The 19,825-nt window shown below is 44.4% G+C and overlaps 1 protein-coding gene across 1 annotated transcript in view; it reads left to right on the forward strand.

Moving 5' to 3' along the window:
• Nucleotides 1-19,825, forward strand: part of LOC134984503 (zinc finger protein 585A-like) — a 593,603-nt gene that overhangs the window by 509,951 nt on the left and 63,827 nt on the right. The gene's annotated exons all lie outside the window — the stretch shown is intronic.

Here is a 19,825-nt window from a genome sequence, read left to right on the forward strand (position 1 = left end):
TGTTACTGGGCGGAAACACGGCGTTTTATGGGCGTGTGGCTGGAAACGCTACCGTTTCCGGAAAAAACGCAGGAGTGGCCGGAGAAACGGTGGGAGTGCCTGGGCGAACGCTGGGTGTGTTTATGACGTCAACCAGGAACGAAAAGCACTGAACTGATCGCACAGGCAGAGTAAGTCTGAAGCTACTCAGAAACTGCTAAGTCGTTTGTGATCGCAATATTGTGCATACATCGGTCGCAAATTTAAGAAGCTAAGATTCACTCCCAGTAGGCGGCGGCTTAGCGTGTGTAACTCTGCTACATTCGCATTGTGACCGATCAACTCGGAATGAGGGCCCCTGTGCACTGCAGGGGAGGCAGATAATAAGAATTTACTTACCGATAATTCTATTTCTCGTAGTCCGTAGTGGATGCTGGGACTCCGTCAGGACCATGGGGAATAGCGGCTCCGCAGGAGACAGGGCACAAAAGTAAAAGCTTTAGGATCAGGTGGTGTGCACTGGCTCCTCCCCCTATGACCCTCCTCCAAGCCTCAGTTAGGATACTGTGCCCTGACGAGCGTACACAATAAGGAAGGATTTTGAATCCCGGGTAAGACTCATACCCGCCACACCAATCACACTGTACAACCTGTGATCTGAACCCAGTTAACAGCATGATAACAGAGGAGCCTCTGAAAAGATGGCTCACAACAATAATAACCCGATTTTTGTAACAATAACTATGTACAAGTATTGCAGACAATCCGCACTTGGGATGGGCGCCCAGCATCCACTACGGACTACGAGAAATAGAATTATCGGTAAGTAAATTCTTATTTTCTCTGACGTCCTAGTGGATGCTGGGACTCCGTCAGGACCATGGGGATTATACCAAAGCTCCCAAACGGGCGGGAGAGTGCGGATGACTCTGCAGCACCGAATGAGAGAACTCCAGGTCCTCCTCAGCCAGGGTATCAAATTTGTAAAATTTTGCAAACGTGTTTGCCCCTGACCAAGTAGCAGCTCGGCAAAGTTGTAAAGCCGAGACCCCTCGGGCAGCCGCCCAAGATGAGCCCACCTTCCTTTTGAAATGGGCATTTACATATTTTGGCTGTGGCAGGCCTGCCACAGAATGTGCAAGCTGAATTGTACTACACATCCAACTAGCAATCGTCTGCTTAGAAGCAAGAGCACCCAGTTTGTTGGGTGCATACAGGATAACAGCAAGTCAGTTTTCCTGACTCCAGCTGTCCTGGAAACCTATATTTTCAGGGCCCTGACAACATCTAGCAACTTGGAGTCCTCCAAGTCCCTAGTAGCCGCAGGTACCACAATAAGCTGGTTCAGGTGAAACGCTGACACCACTTTAGGGAGAAACTGGGGACGAGTCCGCAGCTCTGCCCTGTCCGAATGGACAATCAGATATGGGCTTTTGTGAGACAAAGCCGCCAATTCTGACACTCGCCTGGCCGCGGCCAGGGCCAACAGCATGGTCACTTTTCATGTGAGATATTTAAAATCCACAGATTTGAGCGGTTTAAAATGTGATTTGAGGAATCCCAGAACTACGTTGAGATCCCACAGTGCCACTGGAGGCACAAAATGGGGGTTGTATATGCAGTACTCCCTTGACAAACTTCTGGACTTCAGGAACTGAAGCCAATTCTTTCTGGAAGAAAATCGACAGGGCCGAAATTTGAACCTTAATGGACCCCAATTTGAGGCCCATAGACACTCCTGTTTGCAGGAAATGCAGGAATCGATCGAGTTGAAATTTCTTCGTGGGGCCTTCCTGGCCTCACACCACGCAACATATTTTTGCCACATGTGGTGATAATGTTGTGCGGTCACCTCCTTCCTGGCTTTGACCAGGGTAGGAATGACCTCTTCCGGAATGCCTTTTTCCCTTAGGATCCAGCGTTCCACCGCCATGCCGTCAAACACAGCCGCGGTAAGTCTTGGAACAGACATGGTACTTGCTGAAGCAAGTCCCTTCTTAGCGGCAGAGGCCATGAGTCCTCTGTGAGCATTTCTTGAAGTTCCGGGTACCAAGTCCTTCTTGGCCAATCCGGAGCCACGAGTATAGTTCTTACTCCTCTACGTCTTATAATTCTCAGTACCTTGGGTATGAGAAGCAGAGGAGGGAACACATACACCGACTGGTACACCCACGGTGTTACCAGAACGTCCACAGCTATTGCCTGAGGGTTTCTTGACCTGGCGCAATACCTGTCCCGTTTTTTGTTCAGGCGGGACGCCATCATGTCCACCTTTGGTCTTTCCCAACGGTTCACAATCTTGTGGAAGACTTCCCGATGAAGTCCCCACTCTCCCGGGTGGAGGTCGTGCCTGCTGAGGAAGTCTGCTTCCCAGTTGTCCACTCCCGGAATGAACACTGCTGACAGTGCTATCACATGATTTTCCGCCCAGCGAAGAATCCTTGCAGTTTCTGCCATTGCCCTCCTGCTTCTTGTGCCGCCCTGTTTACGTGGGCGACTGCCGTGATGTTGTCCCACTGGATCAATACCGGCTGACCTTGAAGCAGAGGTCTTGCTAAGCTTAGAGCATTGTAAATTGCCCTTAGCTCCAGTATATTTATGTGGAGAGAAGTCTCCAGACTTGACCACACTCCCTGGAAATTTTTTTCCCTGTGTGACTGCTTCCCAGCCTCTCAGGCTGGCATCCGTGGTCACCAGGACCCAGTCCTGAATGCCGAATCTGTGGCCCTTTAGTAGATGAGCACTCTGCAGCCACCGCAGAAGAAACACCCTTGTCCTTGGAGACAGGGTTATCCGCTGATGCATCTGAAGATGCGATCCGGACCATTTTTCCAGCAGATCCCACTGAAAAGTTCTTGCGTGAAATCTGCCGAATGGAATCGCTTCGTAAGAAGCCACCATTTTTCCCAGGACCCTTGTGCAACGATGCACTGACACCTTTCCTGGTTTTAGGAGGTTTCTGACTAACTCGGATAACTCCCTTCTGCAAGGGGGTCGGCGGCGCGGCTCCGGTGACCCATCCAGGCTGTACCTGTGATCGTCCCTCTGGAGCTAGTGTCCAGTAGCCTAAGAAGCCAATCCATCCTGCACGCAGGTGAGTTCACTTCTTCTCCCCTAAGTCCCTCGTTGCAGTGAGCCTGTTGCCATCAGGACTCACTGAAAATAAAAAACCTAATAAAACTTTTACTCTAAGCAGCTCTTTAGGAGAGCCACCTAGATAGCACCCTTCTCGGCCGGGCACAAAAACCTAACTGAGGCTTGGAGGAGGGTCATAGGGGGAGGAGCCAGTGCACACCACCTGATCCTAAAGCTTTTACTTTTGTGCCCTGTCTCCTGCGGAGCCGCTATTCCCCATGGTCCTGACGGAATCCCAGCATCCACTAGGACGTCAGAGAAATAACATTTGCAGAGAGTTAGATTTGGGTGGGTTATTTTGTTTCTGTGCAGGGTAAATACTGGCTGCCTTATTTTACACTGCAAATTAGATTGCAGATTGAACCCCCCCCCAATCTAACTCTCCCTGCACATATTAAATCTGTCTCCCCTGCAGTGCACATGGTTTTGCCCATTTTCTAACAAAAATCCTGCTGCGATCAACTTGGAATTACCCCCTATGCACGGAGACGAGAGCCTTGTTTGACCAGCACATTCAGTCTCCCAAAGAAACCCAGATGTGCTTGATTACAACCACCTCTTCTGTGAGTAGGGTACGCCTTACATTTATCTACTGAACACAAAAAGAAACCTTTATGTGCTTCTATCAGCTCTGTTTTGTGTGAGCTCCGCCTATTCCTTTGGGTTAAAGGGTTCACCACCAGACTGACATGGTTTTAACACAGTGGTGGATAAAATAAACTTTTATGGGCTTTTATCATCTATTTGAGAAGTGAGTTGGGGTACGTTTCTTCATTGAAATAAACATCACCTTCCTATATATGAAAGTGAACAGTAGCAAAAAATAATGGTGTTTAGTTAAAAACATTACTACACATATATATACAAATTATTTTCTATGGTGACACCTACACGAGAGGATTGGACATCTTGTCGAAAGAAATAGAGAGCCACTCACAAAAGAAACCTTTATGTGCCTGAACCAGCCTCTTTTTTCTGTGAGTGAGGTATGCTTATCCCTCTTGGTCAAAAGGGCTCATCATTAGATTGCTTTTTATCTGACTCAATGGTGGATAAAAGATACCTTTACGGCTTTTACCTTCTATGTGAAAAGTGAGATGGGGTACGCTTTTCCAGTAAAATAACTATCACTTCCTTATGTGTGAATGTACACAGTAACGAAGAATAATTTCATTTAGTTAAAAACGTTACTACACACATATATATACAATTCTTCTCTTCCATGGTGACACCCACACGAGAGGAAAAAGCACCTTGCAGAAAGGAATAGAAAGTCATCCATGAAAGAAACCTTTATGTGGCTGAACCAGTCTCCTTTTCTGTAAGTGCAGTACGCTTATTCTTCGTGGTTATAAGGGTTCATCACCAGATTTATTTTTATCTGACACAGTGGTGGATAAAAGATACTTTTATGGGTTTAACCCATTGTGTGGAAAAGTGAGTTGGGGTACGCCTCTTCAAAGAATCGAACATTATCCTTGCTGTTTAAAGTGCATAGCAACAAGAGAGACTTATGTGCAGTTAAAAACTTTATTACACATTTGTATTATTTTTTCTCCTATGGTAACATCCACACGTGAGGAAAGGAAGAAAACAGAATTTTTTTTCCAGCGCCTGTAATTGTTTGAGTCCCACACATTCCATACCCCTCTATATATGTATATATATTGGAACAAATATATCTACATTTGACGCCTGAATTTAATACAACTTTTGCTGATAACCGATAATCCTTGGTATAAACAATAGTTCTTAGTACAGACAAAGATAACCGTACATTTAGTTTATTTAAAAGCATTAAAACTTTAACAGTTCAGAATTGTCAGTTTGTGTCTCAATAAGAGCAAATTATCTTTGATAAAGTCAGTAGAATTGCGCGTCACATCTATAAAACGGTGTCTGTGATATAACTACTGGGAAAGGTCTGCTGGGGGAATGCTGTCACATAATAGCTTAGTTATGATGCATGAGAACATATCCTGGGGGTCAGCTTATCACTGTAACAGGAAGGTCACACAATGTAAGTGGAACTAATATGCATGAGAGTGTATCCTGAGCTCACCTATTCAGTGTAACGGGTCACCACACACAGCCTGTGTAAGTGGAACTAATAAGCACGACAGTGTATCCTGAGCTCACCTATTCAGTGTAACGGTCACCACACACAGCCTGTGTAAGTGGAACTAATATGCACGACAGTGTATCCTGAGCTCACCTATTCAGTGTAACGGGTCACCACACACAGCCTTTGTAAGTGGAACTAATATGCATGAGAGTGTATCCTGAGCTCACCTATTCAGTGTAACGGGTCACCACACACAGCCTGTGTAAGTGGAACTAATAAGCATGAGAGTGTATCCTGAGCTCACCTATTCAGTGTAACGGGTCACCACACACAGCCTGTGTAAGTGGAACTAATAAGCATGACAGTGTATCCTGAGCTCACCTATTCAGTGTAACGGGTCACCACACACAGCCTGTGTAAGTGGAACTAATAAGCATGACAGTGTATCCTGAGCTCACCTATTCAGTGTAACGGGTCACTACACACAGCCTGTGTAAGTGGTACTAATAAGCATGAGAGTGTATCCTGAGCTCACCTATTCAGTGTAACGGGTCACCACACACAGCCTGTGTAAGTGGAACTAATAAGCATGAGAGTGTATCCTGAGCTCACCTATTCAGTGTAACGGGTCACCACACACAGCCTGTGTAAGTGGAACTAATAAGCATGACAGTGTATCCTGAGCTCACCTATTCAGTGTAACGGGTCACCACACACAGCCTGTGTAAGTGGAACTAATAAGCATGAGAGTGTATCCTGAGCTCCCCTATTCAGTGTAACGGTCACCACACACAGCCTGTGTAAGTGGAACTAATAAGCATGACAGTGTATCCTGAGCTCCCCTATTCAGTGTAACGGGTCACCACACACAGCCTGTGTAAGTGGAACTAATATGCATGAGAGTGTATCCTGAGCTCACCTATTCAGTGTAACGGGTCACCACACACAGCCTGTGTAAGTGGAACTAATAAGCATGACAGTGTATCCTGAGCTCACCTATTCAGTGTAACGGGTCACCACACACAGCCTGTGTAAGTGGAACTAATATACATGACAGTGTATCCTGAGCTCACCTATTCAGTGTAACGGGTCACCACACACAGCCTGTGTAAGTGGAAGTAATAAGCATGAGAGTGTATCCTGAGCTCACCTATTCAGTGTAACGGGTCACCACACACAGCCTGTGTAAGTGGAAGTAATAAGCATGAGAGTGTATCCTGAGCTCACCTATTCAGTGTAACGGGTCACTACACACAGCCTGTGTAAGTGGTACTAATAAGCATGAGAGTGTATCCTGAGCTCACCTATTCAGTGTAACGGGTCACCACACACAGCCTGTGTAAGTGGAACAAATATGCATGACAGTGTATCCTGAGCTCACCTATTCAGTGTAACGGGTCACCACACAGCCTGTGTAAGTGGTACTAATAAGCATGACAGTGTATCCTGAGATCACCTATTCAGTGTAATGGGTCACCACACACAGCCTGTGTAAGTGGAACTAATATGCATGACAGTGTATCCTGAGCTCACCTATTCAGTGTAACGGGTCACCACACAGCCTGTGTAAGTGGTACTAATAAGCATGACAGTGTATCCTGAGCTCACCTATTCAGTGTAACGGGTCACCACACACAGCCTGTGTAAGTGGAACTAATATGCATGACAGTGTATCCTGAGCTCACCTATTCAGTGTAATGGGTCACCACACACAGCCTGTGTAAGTGGAACTAATATGCATGACAGTGTATCCTGAGCTCACCTATTCAGTGTAACGGGTCACCACACAGCCTGTGTAAGTGGTACTAATAAGCATGACAGTGTATCCTGAGCTCACCTATTCAGTGTAACGGGTCACCACACACAGCCTGTGTAAGTGGAACTAATAAGCATGACAGTGTATCCTGAGCTCCCCTATTCAGTGTAACGGGTCACCACACACAGCCTGTGTAAGTGGAACTAATATGCATGAGAGTGTATCCTGAGCTCACCTATTCAGTGTAACGGGTCACCACACACAGCCTGTGTAAGTGGAACTAATAAGCATGACAGTGTATCCTGAGCTCACCTATTCAGTGTAACGGGTCACCACACACAGCCTGTGTAAGTGGAACTAATATACATGACAGTGTATCCTGAGCTCACCTATTCAGTGTAACGGGTCACCACACACAGCCTGTGTAAGTGGAAGTAATAAGCATGAGAGTGTATCCTGAGCTCACCTATTCAGTGTAACGGGTCACCACACACAGCCTGTGTAAGTGGAAGTAATAAGCATGAGAGTGTATCCTGAGCTCACCTATTCAGTGTAACGGGTCACTACACACAGCCTGTGTAAGTGGTACTAATAAGCATGAGAGTGTATCCTGAGCTCACCTATTCAGTGTAACGGGTCACCACACACAGCCTGTGTAAGTGGAACAAATATGCATGACAGTGTATCCTGAGCTCACCTATTCAGTGTAACGGGTCACCACACAGCCTGTGTAAGTGGTACTAATAAGCATGACAGTGTATCCTGAGATCACCTATTCAGTGTAATGGGTCACCACACACAGCCTGTGTAAGTGGAACTAATATGCATGACAGTGTATCCTGAGCTCACCTATTCAGTGTAACGGGTCACCACACAGCCTGTGTAAGTGGTACTAATAAGCATGACAGTGTATCCTGAGCTCACCTATTCAGTGTAACGGGTCACCACACACAGCCTGTGTAAGTGGAACTAATATGCATGACAGTGTATCCTGAGCTCACCTATTCAGTGTAATGGGTCACCACACACAGCCTGTGTAAGTGGAACTAATATGCATGACAGTGTATCCTGAGCTCACCTATTCAGTGTAACGGGTCACCACACAGCCTGTGTAAGTGGTACTAATAAGCATGACAGTGTATCCTGAGCTCACCTATTCAGTGTAACGGGTCACCACACACAGCCTGTGTAAGTGGAACTAATAAGCATGAGAGTGTATCCTGAGCTCACCTATTCAGTGTAACGGGTCACCACACACAGCCTGTGTAAGTGGAACTAATAAGCATGAGAGTGTATCCTGAGCTCACCTATTCAGTGTAACGGGTCACCACACACAGCCTGTGTAAGTGGAACTAATAAGCATGAGAGTGTATCCTGAGCTCACCTATTCAGTGTAACGGGTCACCACACACAGCCTGTGTAAGTGGAACTAATAAGCATGACAGTGTATCCTGAGCTCACCTATTCAGTGTAACGGGTCACCACACACAGCCTGTGTAAGTGGAACTAATAAGCATGAGAGTGTATCCTGAGCTCACCTATTCAGTGTAACGGGTCACCACACACAGCCTGTGTAAGTGGAACTAATAAGCATGAGAGTGTATCCTGAGCTCACCTATTCAGTGTAACGGGTCACCACACACAGCCTGTGTAAGTGGAACTAATAAGCATGAGAGTGTATCCTGAGCTCACCTATTCAGTGTAACGGGTCACCACACACAGCCTGTGTAAGTGGAACTAATAAGCATGAGAGTGTATCCTGAGCTCACCTATTCAGTGTAACGGGTCACCACACACAGCCTGTGTAAGTGGTACTAATAAGCATGAGAGTGTATCCTGAGCTCACCTATTCAGTGTAACGGGTCACCACACACAGCCTGTGTAAGTGGAACTAATATGCATGACAGTGTATCCTGAGCTCACCTATTCAGTGTAACGGGTCACCACACAGCCTGTGTAAGTGGTACTAATAAGCATGACAGTGTATCCTGAGCTCACCTATTCAGTGTAACGGGTCACCACACACAGCCTGTGTAAGTGGAACTAATAAGCATGAGAGTGTATCCTGAGCTCACCTATTCAGTGTAACGGGTCACCACACACAGCCTGTGTAAGTGGAACTAATAAGCATGAGAGTGTATCCTGAGCTCACCTATTCAGTGTAACGGGTCACCACACACAGCCTGTGCAAGTGGAACTAATAAGCATGAGAGTGTATCCTGAGCTCACCTATTCAGTGTAACGGGTCACCACACACAGCCTGTGTAAGTGGAACTAATAAGCATGACAGTGTATCCTGAGCTCACCTATTCAGTGTAACGGGTCACCACACACAGCCTGTGTAAGTGGAACTAATAAGCATGAGAGTGTATCCTGAGCTCACCTATTCAGTGTAACGGTTCACCACACACAGCCTGTGTAAGTGGAACTAATAAGCATGAGAGTGTATCCTGAGCTCACCTATTCAGTGTAACGGGTCACCACACACAGCCTGTGTAAGTGGAACTAATAAGCATGACAGTGTATCCTGAGCTCACCTATTCCATGTAACGGGTCACCACACACAGCCTGTGTAAGTGGAAGTAATAAGCATGAGAGTGTATCCTGAGCTCACCTATTCAGTGTAACGGGTCACACACACAGCCTGTGTAAGTGGTACTAATAAGCATGAGAGTGTATCCTGAGCTCACCTATTCATAGTAACGGGTCACCACACACAGCCTGTGTAAGTGGAACTAATAAGCATGAGAGTGTATCCTGAGCTCACCTATTCAGTGTAACGGTCACCACACACAGCCTGTGTAAGTGGAACTAATAAGCATGACAGTGTATCCTGAGCTCACCTATTCCATGTAACGGGTCACCACACACAGCCTGTGTAAGTGGAACTAATAAGCATGAGAGTGTATCCTGAGCTCACCTATTCAGTGTAACGGGTCACCACACACAGCCTGTGTAAGTGGAACTAATATGTATGACAGTGTATCCTGAGCTCACCTATTCAGTGTAACGGGTCACCACAAACAGCCTTTGTAAGTGGAACTATTATGTATTAGACTTGATGCACTGTCAAAGGAGGATAGACGGGGAGGGGGCAGTTATAGCAGATGTGGTAACTATTAGTGGTGCAATGGTGACATCTATCGGCCAGTGTGTGAAATTACAGGTATTTAGGAATTTATATATCTATCTATATCTATATCTATATATATCTATATATATATATATATATATACACATACATACGATCCGCCAGGTCGACCGATAATCTCGGCTCGTGATTCTCTTTTCCAAACTACTGCCCAACTATTGGACTCTATATTGCAACCGCTATTACCCCTAAAAAAATCCTTTCTCAAGGATACTACTGGTTTTATGAAGTTATTAATGGGGATTGACACAGTACCTGACGGGACGTTGATGTGTTGCCTTGATGTAACTAGCTTATACACGTCGATTCCCCACAATGGGGGGTTGACGTCTATGAAGCAATTTTTGGCTAATTATTTGGATGCTTCTGTGTTTAATCATGATCTGTTTCTGCGCCTCCTTGAGCTGACACTGTTGAATAATTATTTCTTACATGATAGCCAGTACTTTTTGCAGCTCCGTGGCTGCGCGATGGGGTCGGCGGTGGCCCCAGCGTACGCCAACATTTATATGTTTGATATAGAAGACCAAATGTTCCTTAATAGACCTGAAGTTAATTGTAACATACTTACATACACCCGCTATATAGATGATATATTCATGTTATGGACCGGGGGTGTCAATGCTTTTGAAAAGTTAATGCTGGAGGTAAACCAGATGAATACAACCATTAAGTTTACACATTCCTCGAGTGAAAGTGAGATTCATTTCCTGGATGTGAACATCCGTGTCAGTGGGGGCAGGATTGTAACCAGCGTCCATTTCAAGGATGTTGAGCGCAATTCATTTCTCCTGGCTGGAAGTCACCATCCATCTTCATTAAAACAAGGACTGCCACTATCTCAGATGATGAGGGTGGCTACGGTTACTAGTGATAGATCCATGATTTCACAACAGTTGGATGTGTTAATTGCTAAGTTTAAAACTCGTGGATATGATCGGGAATTACTCCAGCAACAAAAAAGACAGGTATTAGCGATGCCGAGGGCTCAACTACTTGAACCATCAAATCGTAGATCTAAAAAAGTAATTCCGTGGGTTAGCACCTTTACGGTAGCAAGCCCAATAATTAATCAGGCAACTAAAGCACTCTGGCCAATTGTAAAAACTGATGAAGATCTGGGTTGCTTTAAAGAATATAGACCCATGGCTGCATTTAAACGGGGGCGTAATCTTAGGGACAGATTAGTGAAAACGGATATCTCTGGTCGAGGAATCCCTAGACCCCCAAATGTATCCTTTAAGAAACCCGGTTGCTATAGTTGCTATAGTTGTGTCACTTGTAAATACATGTCTCCATGCAAAAGCTTTAAGCATCCCCATAACGATAAGACTTTTGAGATTCGCCATGTGTTGACATGTAAAAGTACACATGTGGTGTACGTAATATATTGCCCTTGTGGCTTATATTACGTAGGACAAACCACTCGTAGTTTTAGAGAACGTATGGCTTTGCACAGGTCCAATATTGATCTATCATTAGCAGGGAGAAGTGTCGATCAACCTGTAGCCAGGCACTTCAAAAATAAGGGACATTCATTATCTCAGTTGCGTTACTTTATCATTGATCATGTTCCGGAATCACCACGTAGAGGGGACCGGAATAGAACATTATTGTTATCTGAAGCCAGGTGGATGTTCAGGTTAAATACCATGACTCCACTTGGCTTAAATGAAAAGATCAACTGGAATAGCATCATGTAAATTTCCTTTATTAGTATAATTAGTATATTTTAATAATTCTGGAATATGTATTCATTATGTCCATTCAAGGTATGCATAAACACTTGTGTTTCACATATTCATGTTTGTTTATTAATTGTTATGTTATGTTTTGTTATTCACAGCGCCGCCTGCCTGTATGAACAGGGAGCCTGCAGTCGTGTCTCCATGGTGACAACCAAGGCTGGAGCGCACGCCGGGCGTTGCCATGGCAATGACCGGAAGCCGCGGCCAGGAAGTACGTCATCGTCAGGAACCGATCTGCAACGGAGCCCAGGTGCCGGTGAGCGACGCTGATTCGGGTGTGTTAAGAGGGGGTAAGTGTTTTGTATTTGTTTATTCTGTCTGGTGTCTGGAAGAAGGAGCAGCAGCTCCGAAACGTTACACTAAATAAATTTACCAGCTTCTTTTTCTATTCAACCCCGTGAGTGCCGTTTATGCCGCATTTGGAGAATTATTGATTCAAGGAATCAGGCACCGGGGGCAGTTGTCCATTTAGGATCTGAGTGCCGACCAATTTGGAGGAGTATATATACATACAGATAGAAAGTCCGCGTTGGCTGGCACTCCGTTTAACTGGTCCAGAATCGCCTAGGTGCCTTCCTTACCACTAAAAGTGGAATGTATAGCAGAGAAAGTTCTGGCGGCACTCATAGGTCCTATAATGTAAGTAGAATAAAGGCACTAACGCCTATAGCACATCAACGTTTCAGTTTTATTACAAACACTTTCATCAGGATACAGCGTAAAGAAACTCACATACCTTTATAGATAAACTCACCCACACTGCTGACTCGTGGTCCCGGGCTTGTATATACATGAATCATATGGTAAAGTGTAAAGTTATATTAACCAGCAATACGAATCATCTGTTCTACGCCACATCTTGTACACAGTCCTATCTCAGATGCTTATTGTATAGAAACACAAATCAGTTACCACTTCCGCATTTTACAATATTTTGCTGTATTTTTATTATCATATGTAGAAACATCATGTTTAGGTTCAAAACACTTGTTATTATCAGCTTATTATTATTAGTTTCCAGTTTTACATTTTATTTTATTTATTTTTTCCAAATATGTTTATTAAATACCTCCAAAACATGGTACAGAAATAAGGAAAAAAAAAACTGCATACATATCAGACATATCGACATCAGAGTAAGCAGATAAGAAAGGTAAAAGTACACAGCATATATGAGTAGGTGGAGGAAATTTTCCAATTTTCCAAAACAATCAACAAGAACAAATTGTAAACCACCAGAAGAGCGGCGGTCAGGCTATAATATACTGAGAATAGGACTGAATATGACTGACTAAAAACTGACACTCAATTCCGGCAGTTCAAATTAAGAATAAGAAGAGGTAAAAAAGAACATCACAAAAACGTTAGAACAAAAATAAGCAAAAACACCTACCAAGAGCCACAGGCCACCGATCCGTCCATAGAAGTGTCCATCCAATCCGCCAGGGAAGAAACAGCAGAAATAAGAGAGGGGAAAGAAAAGAGGAAGTGTGTGGAGAGGGAAGTACGGATGAAGAAGAGGGAGAGGGGAAGATAGGAAGCTCAGTCAGTTAGAGAAGCTTGGCTATCAAGTTGTCGGAGAGAGTACCAAAAGTTAGATTGGAAACATTTATGTATTGCTAGTTTAGTGTGGGGAGGGAGGGTACAAATGTATTTATCCCAGCACTTAAAGAGTGCAGGAGTCAGGGTTTCCTTGTGGATAGAGGCCTCCAGCCAGTCCATATTAAATAAGAAGAGTAACCTAGAAGTAGCCATAGGGAGAGTCGGAGAGGTAGGATGGATCCACTGTTGCAATATAGCTTTTTTCCCCACTGCTGAAAGTAACACTATCAATTTGTTATCAGTGCGTGGAATTCCAGGTTGGTCCAACAGATGACCAAAGAGGGCCCAGGGAGCAGTACATTGAAAGGGGATGCCTAGCGTTGAGGTACAATAATGGTGTAAGGTATGCCAGAATTTTTGGATGACAGGGCAGGCCCAGAGACAATGGAAAAGGTCAGCTTCTACCGTTGAGCATTTATTACATCCGGCCCTATCTGATATACCCATTAGAAAACCTTGTTTAGGCGAAATATATGCCCTGTGTAGCAGTTTATAGGACATTTCCTGATATAAACTAGCCGGTATTAGTTTAAGGGTCATAAAAAAAGTATCTAGTAGGGTGTCTACTGTGAATGTAGGAACTTGGGAGATCCATTTAGCCAGATCAGGAAAATCAGTGTGGGGGTCCAGTTCAGTGCGGATGCGCGCATAGATAGAAGATATGGAGTATGTGTTGGAGCGTAAAAGGGAGTCTAAGGGGTTAACAAAGTATTTTCCCGTGAGGTGAGGGAGAACGGATGTAAGATAATGTATAGCCTGGAAGTAGTAAAATCCATGCAGCGGTGAAATTGCATATTTCTCAATAGCCTCCTGGAATGGCAAAGGAGTATGAGTAGGTGTCATCAGATTACGTAGAGTCCTTAAACCAGAGGAGCACCAAGCACCAAAAGGCAAAGAGGCAGTGCCATTCTGGAACTCCAGGTTTCCAAGCAAAGGTAGAGATACTGAGTAATAATATTTGAGACCAAGAGCTTTCCTAGCCATTTTCCACGCCTTAATAGTGGAAGATAATAGCGGGTTATCAAATTGGGGAGATTTTATTTGAGAGGGCCGGGCATGTAGGAGGTAAGCAAGAGAGAGGGGAGCACAAAGCTGAGATTCTAACTTGGTATCTGTGAATACATCGTTGCCACTGAACCAATCCATAGCGAAACGTAGTAAGCACGCTAGATTGTATTGTTTAATGTTTGGTAGGTTTACACCCCCTTGGCGCACCGATTGCGACATTTTTTTTAGACTTATCCTGAGACGCTTACGGTTCCATATAAACTTGGAAAGCAAGGTATTAAGTAAAGAAAAGTTGGAGTTAGTGAGAAGAATGGGAGTCATTTGGAGAATATATAGGAGTTTCGGGAAGCTTGCCATTTTAAACAGGTTGCATCTCCCTAACATATTAAGGGGAAGGTTTTTCCATAGGCTAAGTACAGTCTGTATTTTATGGGGTTATATTACGTGCATAGAGGGTGGAGAGATGTTGTGGTAGAGTCACTCCTAAAAAGGTGATATGCGAGGGGTCCATCTAAACGGGAAGGGTCTAATCCAACCCAGTCTCGCCTGGCCAAATATGGCCAGGGCTTCAGACTTGGCAAAGTTAATGGAGAAGCCAGCAAAAGACAAAAATCTGTCAATTGCCTCTACCAATACAGGAAGGGAGCGTTTAGGGTCAGAGGTACATATAAGTAGGTCATCTGCGAAGGCTATAACTTTGAGTTCGCGATCCCCAACAACAATGCCTCTAAACCCAGGTAGTAGTTGGATATAACGAATAAAAGGTTCCAAGGCCAAATTAAAAAGCAGAGGGGAGAGAGGGCATCCTTGTCTGGTGCCTCTCTCAAGAAAAAAGGAAGAGGAGGCCACATTATTAACTACCACCTGGGCCATCGGAGCAGTGCAGAGGATCCGCATTAGACTACAGAAATTAGTGCCAAATTGCTGATGGGAGAGCACTCTAAAAAGGTGTGGCCTAGCGATTTTATCGAAGGCCTTTTCGGCGTCTAGATTAATAAGAATATTGTCTTCCAAATTATGAAGGCTGGTATGGGAAATAGCAGCAATCGCCGATCTAATACCTTGTACAGATTGTCTGCCTTTAATAAAGCCTAACTGGGCCGGGGAAATGAGATGAGGCAGACAAGACTGTAGACGGTTGGCCATTTGTTTGGTAAGCAATTTGAAGTCTTGGTTAAGAAGTGAGATAGGGCGATAGGAACCCACGAGGGAGGGATCTTTACCCGGCTTGGGTATTACGATTATCCGTGCCTCATTGAAGTATAAGGGTATAGTTCCGGAGGTAAAGATATGATTATATAATTTGGCTAGAGTGAGTGTGAGTTCAGCATTAAGTAATTTATAATATTCAGCCCCAAAGCCATCGGGGCCTGGGCTCTTGCCGTTTGGTAAAGATTTGATAGTTGTGAGTATCTCGAGAGAGGACAGGAAGCTGAGCGTCATGCAAAAAGGATTCACCTGTCTCCACGTTATCTGGCTCTGCTGTATATAGGGATTTGTAAAACTGCATAAATTCGGCGCAAATGGCTGTCAGATCTGATATAATAGTGTCTGAAGATTTAACCACCTCAACCCATGTGCGCGTGCGGGGTCCCCGAGCGAGGTTTGCCAAGAGTCTGCCCGATTTATTACCCCATCTAAAAAATTTGTTCCGCTGGTAATCATATCGTGTCTGGGCCTGCTCTGTTAGGAAGGTATCATATACTTGTTTAGCAGTCAGGTATGCCTCTTTCTGTGCGGGAGTGTCTGAACGCTTATACGTTCTATAAGTTGAGGTGAGAAGGGAGCTCAGTTCATGGAGGCGGGAGTTAAATGTTTTGTGTTTAGAATTTACGTATGAGATAATGTGGCCCCGGATAACAGCTTTAGAGGCGCTCCAGAACAGTGAGACATCCTCCGCCTGGGCCAAATTATCAGCAACGTAGGTGTGCCAAGTGTGTCTAAGGTGTAGGAGAAAATCCTCAGAGTGAGTAAGATAAGCAGGGAATCGCCAGCATTTGGAAAAACATTGGGGCAACGCAAGCTTAAGAGAAATCATAATAGGGGCATGGTCTGAGATAATAATATTTTTAATCGATGTGTGAGTGACTTTAGGGAAGAGGTGTCGGGATAAGAAAATATAATCAATACGGGAGTGCGTAGAGTGGGGGTGAGAGTAGAAAGAGTAATCACGAAGAAGAGGGTGATGGATACACCAAGGGTCGGAGAGAGCAAGTTGTGAACAGAGGGAGGAAAGAAGATCACAGCCGGATTTGGAGGATGAAGTACTCACCCCAGACCTGTCCATGGACGGATCGATGACCGTGCTGAACTCTCCTCCTAGGATTAGATTAGAGCTCACCCAAGAGAAAAGTTTCTGTAGGACAACTGCAAAAAAATCCTGTTGAGAGACATTTGGGGCATATAAATTAAGGAGAGTATACAAGACATTATCAATAATCACATCTAGCAAAATAAATCTCCCATTAGGATCGAGAAACCTTCTGCGTATCGAATATTGTAGGGACTTGTGAAAAAGGATGGCAACTCCCCTGGTCTTATTAGAATAAGGGGCCGAGATACAATCCCCAATCCAGGGGGCACGTAGAGTGTTACGGGGATCATCCAGCCAATGTGTTTCCTGTAGGAAGGTGATGTGAGGGGTCAAACGGTGGAGGTGGGAGAGCACTTTCTTGCGCTTCACTGGAGCGTTAAGGCCCTACACATTCCATGATACTATATTGAAGGCAAGGAGTGGGGTATCCTCCGCGGCGGCGGGGGGAGTAGGAGCAGGGTCAGCTATATCAGCCTATACCGATGGATGAGAATGCAAGAAAAAATATACTAGAGGTAAAGTAGGGCCCCTGCCCGTCCCAGCGAGCGGGAAGGGGTTGACCCATGGAGGGGCAACCAACAATATTAAACAGTAACATAAAAAACAAACAAGAAAAACAAGAAAATGTATAGCTCATTGTATACACAGAGCTGCGCAATTATTCCTCTCCACGTGACCTACAGATGGAGAAAAAAAAAGAGAGAAAGACATGCATGCAAGCAATAATAACAGTGCAACAGTCAAGTGGGTAAACTCGAGAAGTGGGCCTTGGCGAGTGTTATGTCATCGAAGAACAACGGCTTGCCGTCCTCGAAGACCCGCAGCCGGGCCGGGTACAGGTGTCAAAGTCAGAAAAATATCACGCTGCACGTTGCCATATATGCACTTCATGCATGTGTGCACGCTGCATATTTAATCAAAATAATGTATTTTATAAGTTAATATTCCCCTGAGTTCAGCAAAGTATGGTATATTTAAGATGGCTCTTTGACCTTAGAGATTCCCCAAACAATAGTTTGCATGTTGGGAGGGCTTCACATGTTCTTATGCATAGTTAAGCACAGGAATAGTAATTGAAGATTAATTGTATTCCGAATCAGTATCTTTCCCGCAGACGGAATACAATAGCCTTTAATTACACTGAGCTTTGAGACTCAATGAGAAGGGCCAACACCTGTGTTTACGAATGGGGCTGGTTTTTGTCTCCAGAAGAATGATTGCTGAGATGTCATTGTCTCAACTGAAAGTGGACATTGAGAATACCGAACAAAACCCAGAGACAGGGTTTTGTTTTGTATTCGCCAAACAATAGCTTTCCACAAGACAGGAATGTGTTAGTCATCACACAACAACCAAGATCACATGCTCAGCTCACTGATACAGCTAGCTCACATGCTGTGAAAGACACACACTTCCTGTGGTTGACACACCCCCACAGCTGGAATGAAGGTATGATATACCCACTGGAAATCACAGGGCACACTCACTCACACAGCTACCTTGCACCCAGCAAGCATGGCTGGATCATCACCAGGCTCCTTACAAAGGCTAAGTATCATAATCTCAATATCTCATGGCTGATTGGCATAAAATAGTTTAAATATGTGTTTGTGGTAAAGTAGTTGTGAAATGATTGGCATAGATTAGTTAGTTTGGAGATACAAATGGCTTAAGGTTAATGATGCTTGTGCAGTTGTGTGATTGTTGGGTGTTTGTGTTGATACTCTATGAAATCTGTAATGAATTGGAACAGTAGACAATCTGTAGCATAGCATCTCTGGTATACATTTATGGATGGTGATTTATAACAGATTGTAGTGGTTTTATATAGTGCATCTTGCTGAAATATAGCATGTGCTTATAGCAATGGCAGGCTGATGCTTGTGGTTACCTGGTGATCTGGTCTTGTGATGGTTCATATAGCATAGCCAGCATACCATATGCTCTGGTTATCGAGATACTGAGTTGGTTTAAAATTGTGAAATGTAATTAGATGGCTTGGAATTGTAATATCAGCACATATGCATTATGTTGAAGCTTATATGGTGTAGCAAAGAATGCCATGTGTTTGGACTTGCAAATCTAAAATGGCTGCTAGCATTCCCTTTTAAATCACATGTTACAGACTTTGGAATCATGGGAGTTTTTGTTTTTTTTAAATCAAGTGTTTTTTTTTTATTGAGTTTTTGTGTCACAGACAAACAAAACAAAACAAAACATCAACAACGATATTCAACCACAACATTAACAGTTGCCATCAATAAACAGACACTATCCAATCACAATTTGGTGTGCGTGTTATTTCTTATCATATATATTTACATACATGTATCCACGACAAGGAGTATCCATGGTTTTACTAATGTCGCTCATGTGCTTAATATAATTGCTCGCCTAATCCTGCGCTACCCCAGCGGCCCCACATCTTCGTAAATCGGGAGGTGGAACCCCGTATTTTGTACATATGTCTCTCATGACGGATTACCTTGTTCACCAGCGCCCTCCAGTGCTCCACTCTAGGTACATCAGCAGAGAGCCAGACCCTAGCAATAACCACCTTAGCTAGCGTTGTGAGACACAGGACATATTTGTATAGTAAAACAGAGTGTTTCTCCTCCAAATCTAGCCCAAATAAACATATGCCAGGATCTAATGTAGGGAGGGACGGTGCTGTCATGACCACATCACACCACACTTTATGCCAGAAAAGGGAGATTTCAGGGCAGTCCCACAGTAAGTGCCAAAAACCGGCATCAGCTGCCTTGACACCTGGGGCAGTTAGAATCCTCCCTAAGACCAGCCCTCTGCAAAATAACCGGAGTGCGTTACTCCCTGTGTAGAATGTAGAAAAAAACCTGCTTATACCTTATACATGGCGTAGTGTATTTAAGGGAGCTCATAATCTGGAGCCACTGCTCTTGGGACAACTGCCCCAAATCAATCTCCCATTTAGTACGGAGATTATTTAATAGATCGGGATAGCTATTGTTATTTAAAGCAGCATATATGGTAGACACCCTCCCCCTCTGGCTCAAAGAAGCAAGCATCGTCTTAACAGGTGAGTCAG

The sequence above is a fragment of the Pseudophryne corroboree genome (genome assembly GCF_028390025.1).
Source record: "Pseudophryne corroboree isolate aPseCor3 chromosome 3 unlocalized genomic scaffold, aPseCor3.hap2 SUPER_3_unloc_6, whole genome shotgun sequence".
NCBI lineage: Eukaryota > Metazoa > Chordata > Amphibia > Anura > Myobatrachidae > Pseudophryne > Pseudophryne corroboree.